This window comes from Falco peregrinus, chromosome 4, assembly GCF_023634155.1.
Source record: "Falco peregrinus isolate bFalPer1 chromosome 4, bFalPer1.pri, whole genome shotgun sequence".
NCBI classification, from domain to species: domain Eukaryota; kingdom Metazoa; phylum Chordata; class Aves; order Falconiformes; family Falconidae; genus Falco; species Falco peregrinus.
In genome coordinates, this window is record NC_073724.1 from 33,180,368 (window position 1) to 33,201,831 (window position 21,464).

Here is a 21,464-nt window from a genome sequence, read left to right on the forward strand (position 1 = left end):
CTTAATGTTTTTCAGCAAGGCGGTTACCTATTACACTGTCTCAAAAAGGCCCCACCCCTCCTCTAGCTGAATGAGGTGTATTGCTCTCATTGAAACAAAATTAATAAAATACGTTTCCCGGTGCCTCCTCTTCAGGTGTGTGAGCCCCCGTGGGCTGGTGGGACCTGGCTCCCTTCGCCCCGCCGGGCAGCGCAGTGCAGCTCAGCCAGGGCGATGCCTGTGCTGGGCCCCTGCCTGTCCCCGCCGCCCTGCCTGCCGCCCTGCCTGACCCTGCCGCCCTGCCTGTCCCCGCCGCCCTGCCTGCTGCCCTGCCTGCTGCTCCCTGGCAGGGCGGGCACTGGCCAGCAGTGGGGAGGGAGAGGGCTCACAGCTGTTTTTCCAGTGCTCTACCAGTGCTTCAGCGCGGTTTAACTGCACGTGTGGGAACTGCTGCCAGCTGAACATGAGCCAACCGTGTGGCCAGGTGGCCAAGTCGGCCAGCAGCTTCTTGGCTTTATCAGAAACAGTGTGGCCAGCAGGACCAGGGCACTGATCGTCCCCCTGTACGTGGCACAGGTGAGGCCGCACCTTGAACACTGTGTTCAGTTTTGGGCCCCTCACTGCAAGAAAGCCACTGAGGTGCTGGAGTGTGTCCAGGGAAGGGCAACAAAGCTGGTGAAGGGTCTGGAGCACAAGTCTGAGGAGCGGCTGAGGGACCTGGGGCTGTTTAGCCTGGAGAAAAGGAGGCTGAGGGGAGTCCTTGTGCTCTACAACTACCTGAAAGGAGGTTGTAGCCAGGTGGGTGTCAGTCCCTTCTTCCAAGTAACAAGTGATGGAACAAGAGGAAATGGCCTCAAGCTGTGCCAGGGGAGGTTTAGATTGGATATTAGGAAAAACGTCTTCACAGAAAGGGTTGTCAAGCATTGGAATGGGCTGCCCAGGGAAGTGGTTGAGTCCCTGTTCCTGGAGGGATTTAAAAGACATGTAGCTGTGACACTTATGGACATGGTTTAGTGGTGGACTTCAGCAGTCCTGTGTCAACGGTTGGACTCAAAGATCTTAAATTGTCTGTGAAATGATTCTATGATTCTATTTTGGTAATAGTTCATCTGACACAAGCTATCCCACTCCAGTGGTGCGTGTGACCAAATATCAACCCCTTGCTGCCACTGACCTAATGACCGAGGTGCTGTTGGGTGTCGCTGCCCTCTGTACCTGCCTGAGAAGGGAGGAGGTGAAACGTGGAGGTGGCGTGTCTGCTGGCCCAGATATCTTCGGGATGTTTAGTCCAATTAGTTCACTCTCACTGGATGCCTTTAGGAAATGCTGACTCGTGCACTCATCTTGGTTCATTGTGCAGCCAGACTGGCATTGGGCAACTCTTCACAGTAAGAAGCTGCCATGCTTAGTTACCAGCAATCTGCTTCTGATTTGATTTGTTTTCTTGTTTTATCCATCTACCTGATATTCTTCAACCACCCATCATGCAACTGTATGTTATGTACCAGAGACATTCAGGGCACTGGAGGATAAATACACCCGTTTCTGGCTGCTCTGAGGAAGAGCCAGGAGCAGTTACCAGTTCTAGCTCATGCAGACCAGCAAATCCCACCTGCCCCTTGGATCTACCACCCTTCCACTTGGATTTCCTTAGCTGTGAAAGCCTCCCTGCTTTGCTGCCAGGTTCTACTGAAGGCTCCTCAGCTTGCTCAGGTGCCTGCAGCCTGTGCAGGTGATGTCCCCTCACTGGGACAACAGCAGCAAAGGCACCCAGAGCCAGGAGGCCAACCTCAGAGTTCTTTGGCAGCCGTATTTGTGAGCCCAAAGGCTGTGCCACTAATTAGGAAAAGAAGCAGCTGGCTAACAGCTCACTGTGGTTCGCTGGCTTGTTAAAGGCAGTAATTGAAATTAAGTAATATATCATTAATAGGGAACACAATTAATCCATTCACAATTATGGCAGGTAGAAAACTGACCGAGGAGCGGCTGACTGGAACCAATAAGCAAGTCACAGGGTGGTCAGGGCCAAAGAAGTAGCTGTCAATACATGTCAAAGGCAGCATGGCCAAAACCTCTCACCAGGTGAAGTTTGAAGTGGGGTTTGATTGTTTTGGTTTCCTTGAAATGCTGATGCAGAAACAGGAAGCATTTTGTGTTTGGGTTTTTTGTTTGGTTTTTTTTTCCTGAAAGTAGCAGAAGTATCAAATGAGGCTGGGGATGTTTTTTTCCAGACCTATGGCAATCAAAACACTATTAATTTCCATAGGCGATGAGCACTTTAAAAACTGCAAGCACAGGTGTTTCAGAGGCCATGTAGCATACAGACTTCTGTAATATTTACCAGAATCCCACAGAAACTCCACAAATCTGGAAAATGTTACTGTTCTATTGAAGACAAGACTTAGCAGGTCATCTTGATATGAATCCAGGCAAAATATTGGGGTAAAGAAGTGCTGCCGTTAGGACCAAGAACCTGAAGGGAACAGAAAAAGAGGTAAACAGAACAAACGCATCCTGTATTACAGATGCAGGCGTATACATAATGTGCCTTAGCTTTGAAGGAGCTCACGGAAGACCTTGGGAGCGCAGACCTCGTATGCTGTCGCTGGTGTGAAAGCACAGCCCCCCGTACCCAAGCCCCATGTACCACCACACCTGCTCAGCCCTGCTCTGTCTCTCACCTGATTTCCCACTGCAGTTTAACCATGGATTGAGGCTGATTTCAACCGGCTCCACAGTGGAGTGCCATGAACTTCAGGAGAGGTGACTCCCATTGTGGTGCTTGTCTCTGCTGGCCTCCTGCCTGGGGGGTGCCTGTCCATCCTGCCACCCTGAGATGCCAGCACCCCCGTGCTGGCCGCGGGCTGAGGTGCCTGGCTGAGCATCCTGGACTCTATTTTGAGGAGCCAAGTGCTTGAAACCAGATTTTTGATTGAAAAACTTACATTCCATAATCAAAGCCCAAAACAGATCACCAGAGAGCACCGGCCCTGATGAGGGCGTTTCCAATGGGGACCGCAGAGGTGTTCAGGCCTTAGGAAACAGAAAGTCTTGGGATTGCCAGGTGCTACACTGGCCCCAGAGGGGACCCACACCTGGTGGCATGGTGCCCAGAGCATGTCCCATGGCACTTGGAGGTAGCAATGTCCTCCAGGGATGTTTCCTACTTGCACCCAACGGACAAGACAAGTCCTTTGAAACACATATGGATGAAAAGACACTTTTGTGACATGCAAAAAAAGGAGATAACACCAAGCTGATTTTTCTCTTGCACTGGCATGAATCATGAGTTTTTTTTAAGGCTGATACTGTAAAGCTGGCTTTACTAACTAAAAGTTAGACTGGGATGTGTTTTGTCTGGCAGGCCAGGAAAACAAGGAATGCCAGGATTGTATCCATTTGAAAGGATGAATCATAACTAACAAGCACTCACAGGTATGGGAGCTGGGACATTACACCAGGGCAAATCGCTGGCAGAAACAGAGAGCACTAAGAGGGAAGTACTTGAAACTGAGAAAACTAATATATACTTTATTTATTTACTATATTTGTTAACGTAATCATAGTATCATTAATACCATTTCACCTATCACGGACATACTAAGAGAGTACTTCAGTTTCCCTACCTCTTAGGCTTTCGGTGCAGCAGTTTTGCTAGGAAGCCTCTACAAAGGAGCAGTGTGAATTCTCTGTGGGCAGTCGGAGCTATGCTGACACTTGACCAGACCCACTGAGCTCCTTTGCAGCAGTACCCAAGGCTGTCACCTCACTGGTCAGTTGACCAGTATCACAATAAACCTGACATAGATAGATGCAGGGAAAAAAAAAATCCCACAACCCTGTATCGCCATACAACAGACCTTTCTATAGTATAGCATACACCTTGCAAAAACACACCAGCAAAGCTGGGGTAGTGGTACTACCTCATGGTAGCTGCAGAGCAAGGGGACCCCTGTCCCTCCTCTTTTTAGAGCAGTTCTGGGGCTTGGGGCTGTCATCACAAATTCAGATGCTTCACATGTGCAGGCACAGAGCCTGGGAAGCATCAGGAGAAGCCGGCCACTGCAGAAAGACAAACAGCCCGTGCTCTAAGTGCCCCGTGCTGGGATTTCCTTGCAAGCCTAAAGAGAAACACTGAAGGAGGGCAGGATCGGCTGCTGCCTGCGGCAGGAGGGACAACGGAGCCGTACTGCTGAGTCCGAGCAGCTCTTACCGTGAACATGGACCACAACCTGCCCCGTAATGTGGATGTGGAGCATGTGCTCCGGTGCAGCTGGTGCAGAGGATCCCTGTTTGGCTGCCTTCCTGGGAGTCCAAATCGGTTGTGCTGGGTCATGGGGCCTCCTGGCTGCTGTGCACTGGGAAGGAGCTAACCCCTAACCCCCTCTCCCCCTCTGGCTCCGGCTGGAGAGAGGGATGGCTGCTGGGCTAGCAAGAGTGGCTGAGAAGCAATTCCTTTTCTTACTGCATGTCCCTTTTTGTAGTTGAGAGCTTTTGAAAAGAGCTGCAGACAACCAAATGCAACCCAAGTACCCACTTGGCCACTTACAGGGGGATCGGTTACATAAAGGACTGGCTAAAAAGAGATTTCCTTCTTGCTGCAGGGAGACAAGGAGGCTGGGAAGGGGATGCCAGCAGTAAGGCACCAGCTACATCACATTTCCCAGTGCAGAAGACCCATTCCCAACAAAGAGAAACACCCTGTACTTGAAGGACCATCCCTGACTTCTCAGGGAAGGGAAGGACTTAATTTGCTATCTCTGTTCAAATAAATACAAGTGGGAGAAGGTAAGAGATGTCCCCCAGAACATACACCCACTCATGAACTACACCAGTGCTTGAAAGGTAAAAATATTTGGCAAGTAATGTCTGTTCAGCATGTCACAGGTCTTGCTTAAAAGAAAATCAAACTAACTTGATCTTGACTCTGAAACTTGAAAACAACCCCAGATTACAGAGGAGCCTCTTAGAGCTGAGCTTCAAGTGCCTAAAAATAACATTAATTCCGCCCCCCCCCCCCTTTTTTTTTTAAGAATGTACAATGAACTGTAATGTAAATGGCAGCTAACACGCAATGAAGGCTCTGCCTGCACTAACCAACAGGCTGGATTGCTAGAAGAGGACCTGTTGAGGAAGAGGGTCAACGTTGAGGGCACCATGTCCATCCTTTGGACATGTCAGTGGCTTTTGTACGGTTTGGATGCCCAGGACCACTCCTGGGCTGCAAGATCACCCCTGTGGTTCTGGGGGCACCTCAACCCCTGAGCCACACAGTGCATCCTGTGCCAGTACCCCCTGGCCAAGCACGTTGCCCCCCTGCAGGCAGGATTTTCTTTCCCATCACAGGATTAAGTACGCTCTTGTATCCAAAACCTCATCAGACCTGCCACTGCTTAGCTCATTAGCACTAAGAGGCTCGCCAGTCTTAAATCAATGATCTTGTCAGTGGGACCGGCAGTAGGAACCTGCAGGAGACCCGTTCCCTCTTGGGGCTGCCCAGTTCAAGGGACAGCAAGCACAGGGTTTTCTTTTGGTTTTCAGTCATCCTGGCCAGGATCAGGCTAAGCCCGGCTGACTGGCCAAGCGATGGCGATGGCAGGGTTCAGGAGCGCACAGCTTTTCCTCCATCACCACAGAGGAAGCTCCGTCAGCGCGTGGTGCTCCCGGCTGCAGAGACAGGGTTTGAACATCAAACCAACCCTGAAAACCGCCCCAACACTTTGAGAGCTTAGTGAGGAGGTGGTGTGGGGTGTCTCCAAATGAGGAGAAGACTGTGCAGCTTTCCTGGCAGACGGTGGATACTCGGGAAGCTTGTGGTGCTTCTCACCCGCCAGGTTCCAGCTGCCGGGAGCCTTTCTGTTCGGAGCTGTTCCGAGCAAGAGGCAGAGGGGGTGAGAAGTGGGAATTGCTCCAGTGGAGCTGGAAAGCCCCCTGAATGCAAAGGTTTCCCTAACTTCTGTGCCTGGGGTTGTTTAGTTTGGAGCAGAGGAGGCTCTGGGGGGACCTTATTGCTCTCTACAACTGCTGACAGGAGCCTGTAGGCAAGTGGCGGTTGGTCTCTTCTCCCAGATGACAAGTGACAGGACAAGAGGAAACGGCCTCATATTATGCCAGGAGAGGTTTAGGTTGGATATTAGGAAAAATTTCTTCACTGAAAGGGTGGTCAAGATTGGAACGGGCTGCCCAGGGTGGAGTCACCGTCCCTGGAGGTGTTTAAACCCCACGTAGGTGCCGCGCTTCGGGATGTGGTTTAGCGATGGACTGCGGCAGCCCTGGGTCAGCGGTTGGACCCGGCGATCTCGAAGGTCTTCCCCAACCCAAACGATCTGCGGCTCCCTGACACGGGCAGCGGCCCCCGGGACAGCACCGCGCTCCTCCACGGCACAAGCGCCGCGGCCACCGGCCGGCCCGGGCCAGCCCGCCCCGCGGAGGGGCTGCAGCCCCCGGCCCTGCGCGCCCAGGGGCACGGGCAGCGTCGCCGGGCTGCCCTGCGGCTGCAGCGCCGGCCTCCCCCGGCCCTTCCTCCGCCTGAGCGCTCCCCCCCGGCTTTCGGCCCAGCGCCGCGCCCCCCGCCCCCGCCGCCAGCCCGCCCGGGCAGCCGGCCGAGCCCCCCGCCCCGCCCCGGCCAAGGCCGCCCTGCGGGCGGGGGGCGCGGGGCTCGGGGGCTGGCCGCTAGGTGGCGGTGCCGGATCAGGCCGGTGGGCGCTGGCCCGCCGCGGAGGGGGCGGGCACGGCAGGGCAGCCCCCCGCGCCCCGGCCCTCCCCCCGTGGCTCCCCGCCTGCCCGCCGGGGGGCGCAGCGCCGCCGGGGCCCGCGTTAAACCCGCCGGCAGCCAGCGGCCGGGGGACCCCGCCGGCAGCGGTGTTTCACCAGGGCACGATGGAGGAGAGGCCGCCCCGCAGGGAACGGGCATCGCCCCCCCGGCACCAGCCGCCTGGCTCCGGGCCACAGGCCTGGCGCGGCTCGGCACTGGCAGCGGGGGGAGGGGACCCCCTGCCCGGGCGCTGCGGGCCGGGGGCGCCTGCCGAGCCCCAGCTGCCCACCCGGCGCGCCGCGGCAGCGAGCCGGGGGACCAGGGCCCCGTCCCGTGGGAAAGCCGGTGCCAGGGGTGCCGCCGATCCATCGGCGAGGGATGCTGGGTGGTGCGGAGCGGGGATGGGGTTGTGCAATGTCCCCTCGTACGGGTAAACACGTTCATCGCAGCTGTTGTTACAGCGAGTACCAAAAAGAATTAATGATTCACCACTTAATTTCCTCTTCTCCTACTCCCTCCACCTTTCTTTTGCTTTAATAAACTGGTCTGGAGCCAACTGCAGCATCAGGTTAGTAATGACTTTAAGCACCATTTATCCTGCTATCGTGGCAATTTAAATTGTCACTTTCTATTAAAAGGTCTAACTCCGAGTGGTTTTAGCTGAAAGCATCGGCGCTGACAGTGCAATTAAATAAAGAAAATCTTTTCTTGGGATGTCAGCGCACACACATTTTAAATAAAGGTTCAGAAGCGCCTTGCTAATTTAAACTACGGTATAGCTTTCTAGTGGAGAATAATACCTGATGCAGGAATCTTTTCCATGCTGTGTGACAGTTTTCATTGTCATCGCAAGAAAGATGCTTGAAGCAGTGATGTGCCAAAGGGGTCCAGCAGCTTTTGAAAACCTCTTCATGATAAACACAGGCAGTGCTGCATAAGCAAAAGCCATCATTTCTCAGCACATACCCATGAAAAGATACTCATCATCTTCCTAAAGGACTCTGATTTACAGCCTTGCTTTCCTCCAGACAGTTTCTAAGAACATATTGCTCTATGGGCATCCATCTGATTCTTTGTCTCTAGCTGTACCAGTTACCTGTCAGAAACATACTACATATGAGGCACTTTGGATGTCTCACATTCCTTTTGTCTATGGCTCTTAAGTCATTTATAAACCATATTGTTCTGTGGGAAAAGACACTCTCCATCTGTTCTCACCTCCACATCCCGTTCCTCAACTGGCTGCAAAGAAAAAGCACTTTTTTGCAAGCTCTGCGCAGCAGCTGCAGTCCCCGCACCAGGCTGGCCAGCCAGCTACTCCTTCCCCACCTGCTCTGCCTCCACACCGCCCTCCCTCCAGGTCTGGCCCCTTCCCTCTGCACTGGGCACAGGCTGGTCCTCTTTAGCAGACCCCTCTGGGCTCTGGATCTTTAACTGTACCCCACATGTTACACTGTTTATCTGTTGGTATTGAATAAAAATCCTTTTGCTGCAAGAATGTGCTACTATTTCACATGTAAAAAGTGTTACAAATTTTAACATCTTAACTGAATTACCTAGCATGAACATTATAAATCACAGCATCAAAAAATTATGTTTGCTCAACTTGGGTTGGTTTTCCTTATTCCTACAGAAGACACAGCCTGACAGCACAGCCTTTTTTCTAAAGAGTTACTAGACATCAGACAGAATAACACAACTGCAGTCTTTGGTGTCCGTGCCTTAAATAAGAAGTTGAAAAACACCTGAACAGCTTTAATGGTTCGTATTTGATTTTAATGGCTTTAAAGCTTCTCCAGTACATGAGAGTGTCCCTGACGTTATGACCACTATGGTTTCTCTGAAGTGTATTACATCTGCTGGAAATAAATGAGTCACAACATTTAAGCTCCCCCTGTCCCATTCTCAGTTGCTATAGTTATTGCTCTGAAGGACACAGACACATCTTGAAATAAGTATCCGTGGATGGTTATGGATATGATTTTTATGTCTACACAATTACATTTCTAGCTACAGAGCACTCAACATTTTACCACTTCACTGCAAAGAAAAAATGCAGCAAGAGAGACTGATTCATGGCTGACCCTTACAAAAATAATATGCAAGGGAATAGGATCGAAAGTAATTTTCTTTACAGAATTATGAATATTATTCTGCTTCATTTGTTTTTAAGAAAGGGAGAACAGGAAGATAAATTTACAGGTATTTTGAGGAGAAATGAAAGAAAGGTACTGCATAGTTGTAGAAGGGAATTGGGGGTACATGTGGTTAGGATTTTTTACTTAATAATCTTGTCATCATAGAAGTGGCATATTTGTTAAAATGAAAACTTTTTGTAAGAACAACCCTGATTTTCAGTTTCAGTGGAGTTCTTGCTTTGCACAGCTTTATGCAAAGCCCACACGCTGCCTCTCCCCATCATTTGTCTTCTAGCTAGTTTTTCTCTCTTCAGCCCTACTTTCAAAGACCTCCATTTTCCAAAGCTTAATTTTTTAAATTTTTTTTTCATATCAAAAGATTTCTATGAGGCAGAAGAAACCATTTACTGTCCAGGTCTAATTTTGGATTAGAGAAGAAAGAGATCTGGGAAATGTGATCAGACAGAAGCACTCTTCAAGGACAAAATAGTATATGCAGAATGGCTATGGGAACGTGAAATGCCAATGTGCTCAAATGTTAGTCAAAGCAGGTGAGGGAAAATGAAAGAAATTTGCAAAAAATAAGCTACCCTCTTCATTCTGCAAATATCCACACGGCTCTGAAACTTGGAGGCAGAGTGTGATAATACTGTATGGTAAAGCAGGGTGCTACCTTTGACAGCACCTCAACAGCACCAGGTGTTACCCCCTTACTGAGGAGCAGCACGGCTTCACCCACGCCCTCGGCTGGTTGAAGGGGGCTCCCATCTTCACAGACACGTTAGTAAACTAGAAAACTGGACCCGGGTTTCCCAAGGAGATCTTGTAGTGACAAGTTTTGTGTAGCCGTTTCTTGGGCTTCACTGTGGTTAGGTTGATCAAGTGCCTCCTCCCTCCACATTTCTATTCCCCAGAAAAGCCCCCAGGGGCTTTCCATCAGTGAAAAGTAAGCGAGGCGCCTGGTGCTGGGCCCTTGGAGCTGGATGCTGGAGGCTAGGCGAGAAAGGAGAGGAGAAGGGACTTCTTGGCACTTCATGTGTGATGCATGCACATGTGCAAACTAGCCAGGAGTGGCAGGGTGCCAGATATCCCAGCTGCATCCCTCCCCACCCCACTGCTGCTGCCAGCAGGTGCTGATGGATCATGACCGATGATAACGATGAGAGTTATGATCACTGTTGATGGATGCCCTTTGTGGGAGGTGGTCCAGCCTTGCCTTGTGCATGAGGTGGCCTCCATGTTGTAAGGCCTGGGCGTGGAGGTGTCCCTGCGCTGCCTCTGCTCTGGCAGAAACGTACCTATGGCATGGTCTTGGCCTCCTGGTGTCACCTCTCTTTCAGCGGCGGGGTTACAGCAGAGCCCTACAGCCTGGCCGTGGACTTAAGGGCATGTGTAGCTCCATCCTAGCTCAGCCAGGTTTGTCTGGAGGGGCTTCCCTGTCACCCAGGCTTAATCCCACTGGGGCAGGCAGAGGTTCACGTGTCACTGGCAAGGAGCTCGCTCTGGTTTTGGGGCTCTCCGCCCTTTACAGAGCACCTTCTACTTCAGGACATTACCTAGGTTACACAACTGATAGGAAATACTTGTTCACAGGCTCTTAGTGCAGTGAGATAACACTCCCAAAGAAGTAGCTAGACAAGATTGTACAATTAATGGTTTTATGATGATTCTGTCAGAACAACCTTGACTGCAGGGAGCGGTTCTGTCCTGTAATACCCAAGGAACCTGCTAAAATTAAACCAAGCCAATGGCTGCAGATAGGCAATCTAAATGTGCCTCCTTTTCCCGCCTACCCCTTCTGCCAGGACTCGGCTGGGAGTGCCATATTTAAATGGGGTCATTTGGCTCCCTTCTTCTACTTCTCATCCTCCATGAGAAAGTGACGCCTAACCATCCTCGTGCTCAGGGACTTCATTTTCCCAATTCATTCTCAGACATAAATCAATTGCCTTCACATTATTTTAGTTGAGGATAAAAAAGATAACATTTGCAGGTCAACATAAAGGGCAGCATAAGTTATCTAAGCTTACCTATAGCTTTTTTACCCTATTCTGTCCTCTGGTGGGGCAACTGTCACTGTGCCCTCCAGAGCAACCCTCGCCTGGGTGTTTGGAGCCATTAGGTGCTGTGGCTTAGGCTGGCACCCCAGCTGTGCCAAGGGACTTTCTCTCGGCCCTTGTGACATTAGCCACACTTTGCTTCTGCTGGTCCCAACAGACAGGAAAGCCCTCGTCTCCACTCTAATTTTTCAGACCACAAAAAGCAGCTCCAGCAGGTGTTTTCCCGCAGGTGGCAGGGACACCGGGGGCTTCCTCAGCTCCTCTTTCCTCGGGGCGGCACTGCTGTGCCCAGCGCTGGGGCTCTTCTTCCCATCCATTTACTGCCAGACATTTTGACAGGCCAGCTGACCCCGGCTCCTAGGCTCTGCTGCCATTAAAAAGCTTTGCTTCATTTTAAGGGATGGCTCTCAACAGAAATTCTTCTCAGAGCTAATGAAGCAGCATCAGCCACACACACATTTCAGGTCTGCTCACCGTTTTTTTCTTCCAATCTTCCCTCTTTCCTATGGGATATCAATAGGGCTTCCCTCCTTTTTTAGGCTTTCTTTCCCCTCTGAAATTCTTGCAGGGAATGGGGAGGGGTGGGGGTCACTTGCTTTAGAGCTTTGCCACTGAGGTTGTATCAAATACACAAAATATAATCTGAGTCATTTTTCATTACTTTTTCAGGTATATGGGAAGACCCTGCTAGTGTAGTTTACATCTTGTTGACCAGTATGTATCTATCTGCTGTAGATGCAGAGGTAAGAACATAATGACATTTTAAAATTATTGAGCATACAGAGCATACACAGGTACATTCATAAATCAGAGAAGTACCCATGTTCTATAAACACGCATCTAGAAAGATCCAGAATATTCCAGGGATGCAGCTGAGCACGTAAAATGGTTGGTGGGTATACATCACATGTATACACATGTACAAGGAGAGTCTGAGCAAGCTGGGACTGTTCAGCCTGGAAAAGACTCAGTGGGATCTTCTCCATGTATAAAAATACCTGATAGTATTTATATATGGTGTGTGTGTGTGTGTATATATATATATAAATACCTGATGAAATTTATAGATGAGTAAAGATTATGGAGCCAGATTCTTCTCAGTGGTAGCCAGTGACAGGATGAGAGGCAACAGGTACAAACTGAAAACTGGGAGGTACCACCAAACACAAGACACTTCTTTACTGGGAGGCTGGTCAAGCCCTGGCACAGGTGCCCGGAGAGGTTGTGGAGTTTCAATCCATGGAGCTATTAAAACCCAGCTGGACATGGGCTGGAGCAACCTGCTCTTGCTGACCCTGCCCTGACCAGGGGGGCAGAACAGATGATCTCTGAGGGTGCCATCCCTCGTCAGCCAGTCTGCAATTCCACGTAATCCAGCACGACAGCACGGTGTTTCTCTAAGACATCACTGTCTGCTGTTTCCTGGGTGCCCTGCACATGGGTGACAGGGGTGGATGGCGAACTAGTACTGGAACACAGCTGAAAGAGATGCTTGCCACTGGCCCACAAAGGCCATGAGTTGCTTGGACACAGGCATACCTTTAATTTGGAATAGTTACTGACTTTGCTGCATCAGGGCTTCTCAGGGACACTCTAAGCTCCACACGGTTTTATACAGGCCAATAACTTTCCAATGGGATAGAAACAGCTTCCACAAAGGTCACTACAGGCAGTGGGAACTGCAGGCAAAACGTAAAGGCAAAGAGACACCCTTTCTTCAACAACTGCAAGAATCAGAAGCACGTGGATGCATTTGGGAACCATACTGAGTATATAACAATGCTGTGCTTTATGTCTATCTATTTTTAAACAGCAGAGGCATTATACCTGACTTTTTAAAAAGGGAACAGGTTTGTCAAGTGTTACAAAAATAGCCCAAGAATCATTAAAAGCATGCTTTTGGTTTGAATACATTTTCTTCAGTATTATTGGACTAAGCTGTTACAAGCCTGGCTCACAGAAGATTGAAATTTAAAGAGATATATACCTTTTTACTGTATTCGGTCAGGGATTTTTTGGTTTCGTTTTTGTTGTTTGTTTTTTTTTAATCTTTAGGACATAGATCACATTTTCAATTTTTTTTCTGATAAAAATATCTTCAAAAATAGACTTATTTTGAGCAAAAGCTGAGATTCTTGCAGAAAATGAGACTTCAATAAAAATACCAATTATTAAAAAGTTTCCGTTCTTTCTAGAGAGATAACAATGTGGCTTTTTACAAGCATTTCACTGAATTAATTTTACTGATGTGAATGTTTTCAGCCATAGTAAATTCCAAGCAATTGTTGTCAAATGTTTATATAAATTACTTTCAGGCCATGCAAATGTTTGCACTGCAGAAATTGGACCCTAAGTATTACCTGCCAGTCAGACAAGATAATAATTTTCTGTCGTGAGACTTGAACACCACCCCCGCTCCCAAAATACACAGCTCAGAATCTGGGTGGAACTGATTCAGCTTCTTGCTTCCACTTACAAAGTCAGAATGAATTGCTGGGGAGTAAATATTGGAAAAAACTGTAAACTGACTACAGAGAATTGGGAGACAGAGGAAAAAGAAACAAAGGGCATCAGATAAATTATTCTCTGAAAATTATTATGTGGGAATGACAGTTCTGAAACAGGACAGATACCATATTATTCAGCTGTCAGCAAGGGCTGAAAGATGCTGGAGGAGCTGTGATAGTTGCTGTGTGAAGGTGCTAGTCAACTTGTCAGATGCTAGGAAAGAGGAAATTGGTGACAAGAGGAGATAATAGAAGAGGCAAGTGGAGGTAAATCAGATAGAAGTTAGATTAAGGGAGAGCTAACAGATGCTGCCATGGGAACTGCCAAGCAAAAGTAAGAAAGCTTGCTTGGGTCTCAGATAGTCCACACCCCCTGCAACTTACGCATTAACATGAACAATTTATCCTGTAAACCAAAAAGATACTCTAATAAAATAACAAAAATGTGAGGGGAAGAGACAAGGAGGCTATTAGGGATGTAAGCAGTATCTAAAAATATTTAGTGGATTCATCAAACCAAGAAAAAGATGTGCAGAAAAGGTCTCTCTAGGGGCTAGCTCATAGTATGCTAAAATTGCTTCTGCCTTTCAAGCCCAGTTGCAGTTAAGAAACTGCCTAAGGTTACTGTGTTTGAGCCATAAATTTTCTTGGGGAAGCAAATATATCTATTAAAATGTCACTGACACACTGCTGTCTCTGATGATTCCTCACATCTAAAAGCTCTTCTGTTTTTTCCTAGCTTACTCAGGCCAGCCTAATAAAATGATCTCTTCCTACAAATTTGCCTCACTAGCATGAAAAACATCTGGGTTTCTTTCTCTTTCCTATGAGTTTTTTTTTTTAAATAATCTCTTTATAATGAATCTTTGTCCCCTCAGGAACTCAGGAATATATCTATTGCATGTCCTGAGATGACATGATAAAATGTAAGAGGAATATGTGACAGCTGTTTTGAAAATGGTTCAGGAAATAAAAGGAAAGAGGCCAGGAGTACAGTTTCTAGTTGCTCCGAAGCATCTCCTTCCTTCCTGAAACAGACACTGATGAAATTCACCTTGGTAGACCATGTGTATTTACATTGACAGGTTTGTCTGGGAGAGTAGTCTCCTGGGAGAGGCGTTAAAAGAGGATTTGCTGGTACTAAAACAAGGTGGACAGCTGGGATACGCTGCTGCAGCTATCTTCAGCCATGCAGAAATGCCACGGAAATCAGCTGGCTAACTTCAGAGTAGCCTGGTAGCTGGGAAACTTTGGAGAGATGTGGGTGGTCTTCTACTAGATCTCAGCTGCTGGGTGAGAGCCCAAAGCAAGTCCTGCACCCTCAAGGTCCCAGCCCTCGCCAGAAACACCACACACATCTCTCCTGCTCTTCAGCCCCAGCCTTCATATCCCTCTTGAGTTTGCTGTGGAAGTGCCAGCGTAACTGTTCATACAATTAGAAGCACCGGGTGCTGTGCTGTGCCGGGGTGATGTCCTCCTCTCAGGTTACAAGCCTGCCCGTGCCAAGCTGATGCCACTTTGCTGCCATCTCTGTCACACATAGCACCGGTAGCTGGACCGGGATGGGCTGCCAGGCTGGGTCTGCGGCAGATCAACCAACCCCTGTGTCAGCTGCAGAAGTTGAATGTGCGAGGTGTACCCTGCCCAAAGGTGAGCTCCTTCAATGTTTCTTTTTTGCCCATCTCCCACCAGGTCAGATGTGGACCTTCTGGAAACGCAGGAGTACCAAAACCCTGACATCTGGAGCAGGAATTTCTTAGCTTGAAAGACACCATCTGGAACTTCCAGGCTGTCTACTGGAAGATACTACTTTTGCTTCCTTATGGGAAGACAGGCTCTGAGTTTCATCTAACGAAACAGGTATTGAGCCTTTGCCAAAGAAACTTCTCCTGAGTAAAGCCAGATACGATGTCCTGGAAGTCCTGCCCCGCAGTCTTCTGGCTCTGCAAAGCGGAGCCCCAACTCACAACCACTCAGGAGCCTGTGTCTCAGTTCAGGATGACTATGGTGTGCACCTGTGTCCTATGTGTGTATTTAGTCCTGACGGAAGAAGATAACAAATTAACACTTTGAACTACGTAGACCGAATGTGTCCAAGGGGTGAAAGAAAACTGCATTCAGATATGTGCCGAGTAGATGACAATACTCATTACACCTATTCCACTTCAAATTGCTTTTCATTTCTGGCAGGTCTTTGCAAATGTGCTTAATGTGTAAACTTCCATATCAATGGATCACAAGAGTTAACGTTGTCAGGAGTGTGTCAGCGTTGCCCAGACAGAGCTGCATTAAGAGAAGGCAGCACTTTTGTAGCATATTTGTTTAAAGCATCAGAAATTAAATCATGCCTACCAGACTCCATTGAAAGGTTTGAGAGGGCAGAAGAGCACAGAAAATGAAACTTCTAAATATAAATATACACTCACTACAGTGATGCTGTTTGTTTACTTTTTAAGGCTGGTATGAATCTATTCTTTCAATTATGTGGTGATGACTTTATATTACTTCAGACTCCACTCTCCTCTTTGGACAGTCAAAGATTTCTAGCTGTACCCCCTGCCAGCTGCTAAGATGATGTGACAGCTGCTGATAGGATGTGAATATTTATAGTAATTTGTGGTTCATTACGCCTAAGGAGTAAGCTGAGCTTAACCCACCTTTTGGCTAATACAAATACCAGATAATACAACTATGCAGTCTCTCTCTCTCTGTGAGGGAGGCCTTTAATCCTGTACTTTGGAATAAATTATAACGATTCTGCCTAGCAAAGCTCAACATTTGAATATGGTGATGACTTTTAAAAGAATCATTGAAAGATGATGCATTTCCAAATAGGAAAAGTATCAGAGGAATTCACTGGTCTACTTGTATGGTGATCAATAAACACTTTGGTGTTTCTTGTCCTACTGCAGCCACCACTGGCAGGACCCTTCCACCTCTCCGCTCTGCAGGCAAGTGCGGTTTTGCCATCGTACAGGCAAAAAAGCTGAGACTCAGACAGGCTGCTTGAGTTCTACAATAGGATGAAAGAAATCCTTGACAAAACCAGAAAGATACGACAGCTATTGTGAATCTCCTTCACTGCATTCACAAGACCCCTACTTCTGTCCAAATGCAGACACAACAAAACCAAAACATTTGGACTTGTAAGAGAAAACAACATAAAACCCCCAAACAGTACAAGTTATTCATTATTAAGGCAATACTAACATGATGTGAATATTTAGCTGTTGTATACTGAAAAACACAAGAAATGGCTATCCCTTGGGAAGGACCTTATAGTTTTCTCCAGTGCCCTCCTTCCCTCTGGCAGCCTGAACTGCCACTGCCCATCTCTGTTGAGCTGGGGGAGTCAGTGAACCCCCCTGCATGTGACAAGCTGGGTACACCAAACACACCAACTCCCTAAGGTGAAACCACTCGTGGGTTGCAGCAAGTTGTCAGATGTTGTAAAATCATCCAGGGGTCTTTTGCAAGTTAGTGTTTTGGGTACTTTTTCTATTCTGCAGAACCATAAACATTTTAGCAAGATTTGTAAGTGTGGCATATGAAGGCACAGACCACAGGTGAGATCCTTTATTGCATATATAAGTTCTGGTTATTATACAATTGCTTATCTACCCTGGAACATGCCTACCTGCAGCAAAGCACCTTTGCAACCAGTTCACACTCCACCGAGCTGTTTACTCCCTCCATGCTCACCTGAGGAGCTCTGCTTCCCAGATCAGGATTTAAGCTGTGGGAGGCTTTGGGCAGCCCCTCGTTGCAGACAGGTGGGCACAGAATTGATTTGCAGGTGAGCTCAGAGAGCCAGATTTAGTGCTAGTTGCCTCCTCACTACATTTTAAGGCATAGTCACCCTGCAACCTGGCACCCAGGCAATGAACAAAGCCTTTTTTTCAGAAAGAGCCCTTACGTATAAATCCTGAAGGGGATGAACAGCCCTAGCCTCGAGAGAAGAGCTGTCCCTGGCTTAGCAGTTTTATGGCTGAAGCATATCTGTCCAACAACACGCTCGGATCAGAGGTACAATCGTTTGCACAAAGAAAGGAAGGTGTGCTAGAAACAGCCACGCAGTCTCTCGCTCTTGCTAAGAGTTTCATAGTTTGGTTTTTTTCTGGTTTACTATGATCTGTATGTTATTTGATAGCATCTCAGACCATTCAGCTATTCCTGCCCAGTCTTGGTATCGGTCCAAAGCTGAACTTCCAGTTTTCATCTGCAGACAGTGTATCTTTCAGCTATTACAGATGTGTGCCTAGTGTCTGTTTGAAGGGGTTTGCTTTTCCTTTCCAGCCAAACTGTGTTCCAGATGGTCTTGCTTCTCTACTAAAATCTCTTCGCTTCCTTTTTTGGGTCTGTCTGTGTATGAAATGCAGGACAAAAATTCATAACGGAATGCCATTTGCAGGATGTTTTTGCTCTTCTTGCACCTTCACAGTGCAAACCCAAGACATTGCCTATGGCTTTTCAATGTGTTTTTAAATCCACGAATTTCCCATGCACGCAGGGAGATCTATGGAATCGAGATAGCTTTCAAAAACCACCAAACTGAAAACAACATATTTTTTTTCTGACTGTACTTTTCTTAATCTAATTTGTAGTAAATGCTTACAGGGAAAAACCTTAGGAGTGTGTGTCCAGCCAGAAATAAGGTTCATTTTGGAGGAAGAAGAAACAATATAAACACACACCGTAAGACCCCTAGCCTTTAATTATAACATTACTTGCAAACCAAGCTTTTCACAAGCTGTGTTTATATAAAGGTTAAAAGTACACTTTTAAGCTGTAGCACTGATTTTGTAGGTAGACAGTCCAGGATTTCGTGCGTGCCCAGGCTACTGGCACAGGCACTCTCACTGCTATGGTGACTAAAACCCACGTTAACAACATTTTGTATTCACACATGTATGCTTTTTCCTCCTTGCTTGCTAGTAGGTGGTCTGCTTGTTACAGAAAACAACATACCTCTAGTTTTGAAGGGTGTTCTGGTTTGGTTTTTTATTATTGTATTACAGTTTTACTGTTGTGTGTGCATGTTTTAGTTTTGATTTGGGTGTTTTTTTCTTCCCAGTCATAGCAATACAGAAGAAGCAAAAAATATTTCTGTCACGTAATGACCTGTGGGAAGAAATGCATGATCTGTCTTGCCCAGCACCTGACTGTTGTGGAAAAAGCAGACTTAGTCTCATTAATGGCCATGTGCCCAAGATGCCGTCTTCCAGTCAGAATAACATCAGTAACTTCTAAAGAGCCTCTCGCTTTCCCCTCCAGGAAACAGCTGTAAAACATGATCTCAAGCATAGTCATCTTGACTCTACATATCCTGTTCCATAAAGAGGTCTTTAGCTTTTTTTTATCATACTCTATAAAGAGGTCCTTTGCTTTTTTTTAAGGTCTGGTGTCCTGACTTAAGCTGAAAAGCAGAAACTTCTATAAACAAAAAATAAAGAAATCAATCTGTGTACAATTTCCTCATTTTGAAACACTGTATTTTGATTTCCATCACTTTTATTTTTTATTGTAATGAGTTTCAAAATGTTTCAAATTTTGAAATTTGCTTTGAACAATAGATGAAGAACAGTTCACATAGGAAATGTAAAACTGAAATGTTTCCACATGAAACAAAGTTAAAAAAATAGCTCCCTATCAGTCAATCCTTTAAAAATCATCCCTCTTATCAGAAGCTTCAGTTCAGCCGAACTGGCGCTTTTGGCACAAAAACGTCTCAAAATTCTTGGCAGCCCTCCTCTAGAATTTGGGATTATAAATCAAGACTAAGAAGGAAAAATCTATACAAATGCACCCTAGGGAAAGAACTTCTTAATCCTGATCTATTCTTTTTGATGCTGAAGATCTGTGAGGTTTATCTTTACCCATCAGTGCACTTGGACACATATGAGATGCTCACAAAATGCTCACCATTTACTTGGTCCTTAAGACATATTTGTCTCACTGCTCATCAACACTCCTTTGGGGAAAAACTTCTTCCATTGCTGAAAAGCTCTGCAATCAAGTATGTGTACTTTATCACAGCAATGGCAGAGAAAATGCACTACCTGCCTCTGTTCTCCCTCAGGATGCTGATTGTTGCCTACCCCCCTTACCACCAATTTGAGGTCCTAATTTCATAAGGTTCTTTCAGCTCTTTGTTCTACTACGAAGTACTGTGAATTTCCTTTTTGTTGTTCTACTGCCGCATCCAATTGCTCATAAGTTACTTTAGGAAGGTAAGACAAGGCAAATAATTAGTCACATCTGGATGGAAGTGTAACCAATATATTACAAAAGTAACAGTTTGATTCTGCCTCTTCATATTTCTCCCCTATATTGACTGCCAGGAACTGATTTTCTGCTTTGGAAGTGAGATCAAATCAAACTTGTTAGCTTCAGATTTAATGAAAGCCTCTCTCTTTTCTCTTTTATTGTTTCCCTACTGATAAGAGTCTTTGTCTAAGCTTTCCTCTTAAAAGTGCAGACATAAAGCTTCTGGCACACCTGATATTCTTTTTCATGTAGAAATTTGTCCATCTGAATAGGCACGAAAATTGCAATTTAGTTTTGTGATTTTAATTTATTTCATTGTAGTCACTGTATTTCTTTATTTTTACAGTTGTTGCCAGGATCCAAATAACAAGTAAATCCCATTATCAGTGTCTTTAACAGTGATATAGATGGTCCTTATCTTATATTAATGAGCCACCTTTTCTGAAATGGGTAGTTTATTACTGGCAGTAGATGAAAAGTCAACTGCTTCATAGTGGAAAAGGCCAAGTTGCATCTAAGTTCAATTGTATAATATCCTATAGCTGAGAAACGGGATTAAATTTCATTATTAAACCTGTACATGCCTTTAGAAGCTGGACAATTTTAGCTGACTTTTCTTAGCTGGTTGGATATCCAAACTTGTGAGAAATCTGTTGTACAGTCCTATGGCACTGAAAACTGATTTATTTTTCTAATACAAACTTTTCTTGTTAGCTTGAACTCAGCTGAACAAAATTTCCCCCCAAAAAAGAGGGCTGTATTTCCCATTTGTATTTCCCACCTGCACTGATGATGATGATGATGTCTGCTAGACTTCCCTGCAACCAAAATATGATAGCCTATGCTATATATCCTATGCAATCAAGTTTTGAGTTTGTCCTGTGAGACAGGCTGCAGGATCTCCTGCTCTTCAGTTTCTGAGCCGGGGCTGATATCAGGATTTCTGTCTATAGGCTTGTCCCACCAATATGGGATAAAGGGGCTGTGTCACCTTCTGAAGGCCAGTATACCTCCTTCAGAGAGAAACCACAGACAGCATCATCACCTCTGGACGGCACGCCGTGGGGACAATGATCACAACAGGCATCCAGTTCAACAGAGCTGAGAGGATCCAGTTATTCCTGCAGTGAAACAGGTGAAAATGAAAGTCACCATAAAAATGGAAGAGAAACATCTACAGTGTTCATTAAATAGCACACTGGCAGAAGCAAAGGGGCATGTTCCTTGAGACGAAACAAACATGAGCAGTACAGTATCTGGAAGGGGGCTGAACCACAAAATACTTGAAAGCCCCTGGTAAACAGAGGCAGTGAAAGGCATTCACAGGTGGTTTTTATTCGGAGGAACTGCGAAAATCTCTTGATGCATCAACACGGACAGGTGATCCATTTATAAATACTTTTCTACTGCTGAAGGTGTTTCTTGTGGCAAATATCATGTGTTAACAAAAAGGTTAAACCAAAAACTGGAATAGCAAAGCTGGGAGGAAAATATAATTAGTCTCCTGGGATTCAAAGGGTTTGCTGTTGGTGTAGAGATCTAGCATTTGGCTTAGAGGGCAGTGCGAGAGGGCACTGCTGAAGAGCCTGGCATAAGAAAGTGTGCACAGAGCAGCAGACCTCCAACTGTGGTAGCTGAGGGGTCGTGGCACGTTCTTCAGTTTGGTTTATTAAATTTAAGGACTGACAGGCAAATAATGTTGCCAAGACATAGCCTAGAATGTGAGGAAAAGGTGACGCACGCTGCCCTGAGACACACG

The 21,464-nt window shown here is 46.6% G+C and overlaps 1 long non-coding RNA gene across 1 annotated transcript in view; it reads left to right on the forward strand.

Moving 5' to 3' along the window:
• The first annotated feature begins 524 nt into the window (after positions 1-524).
• Positions 525-21,464, forward strand: part of LOC129784349 (uncharacterized) — a 36,723-nt gene continuing 15,783 nt past the window's right edge. Inside the window, exon 1 of the long non-coding RNA XR_008746999.1 lies at positions 525-963. This is a non-coding gene — a long non-coding RNA (uncharacterized LOC129784349). The remainder of the gene's footprint in view (positions 964-21,464) is intronic.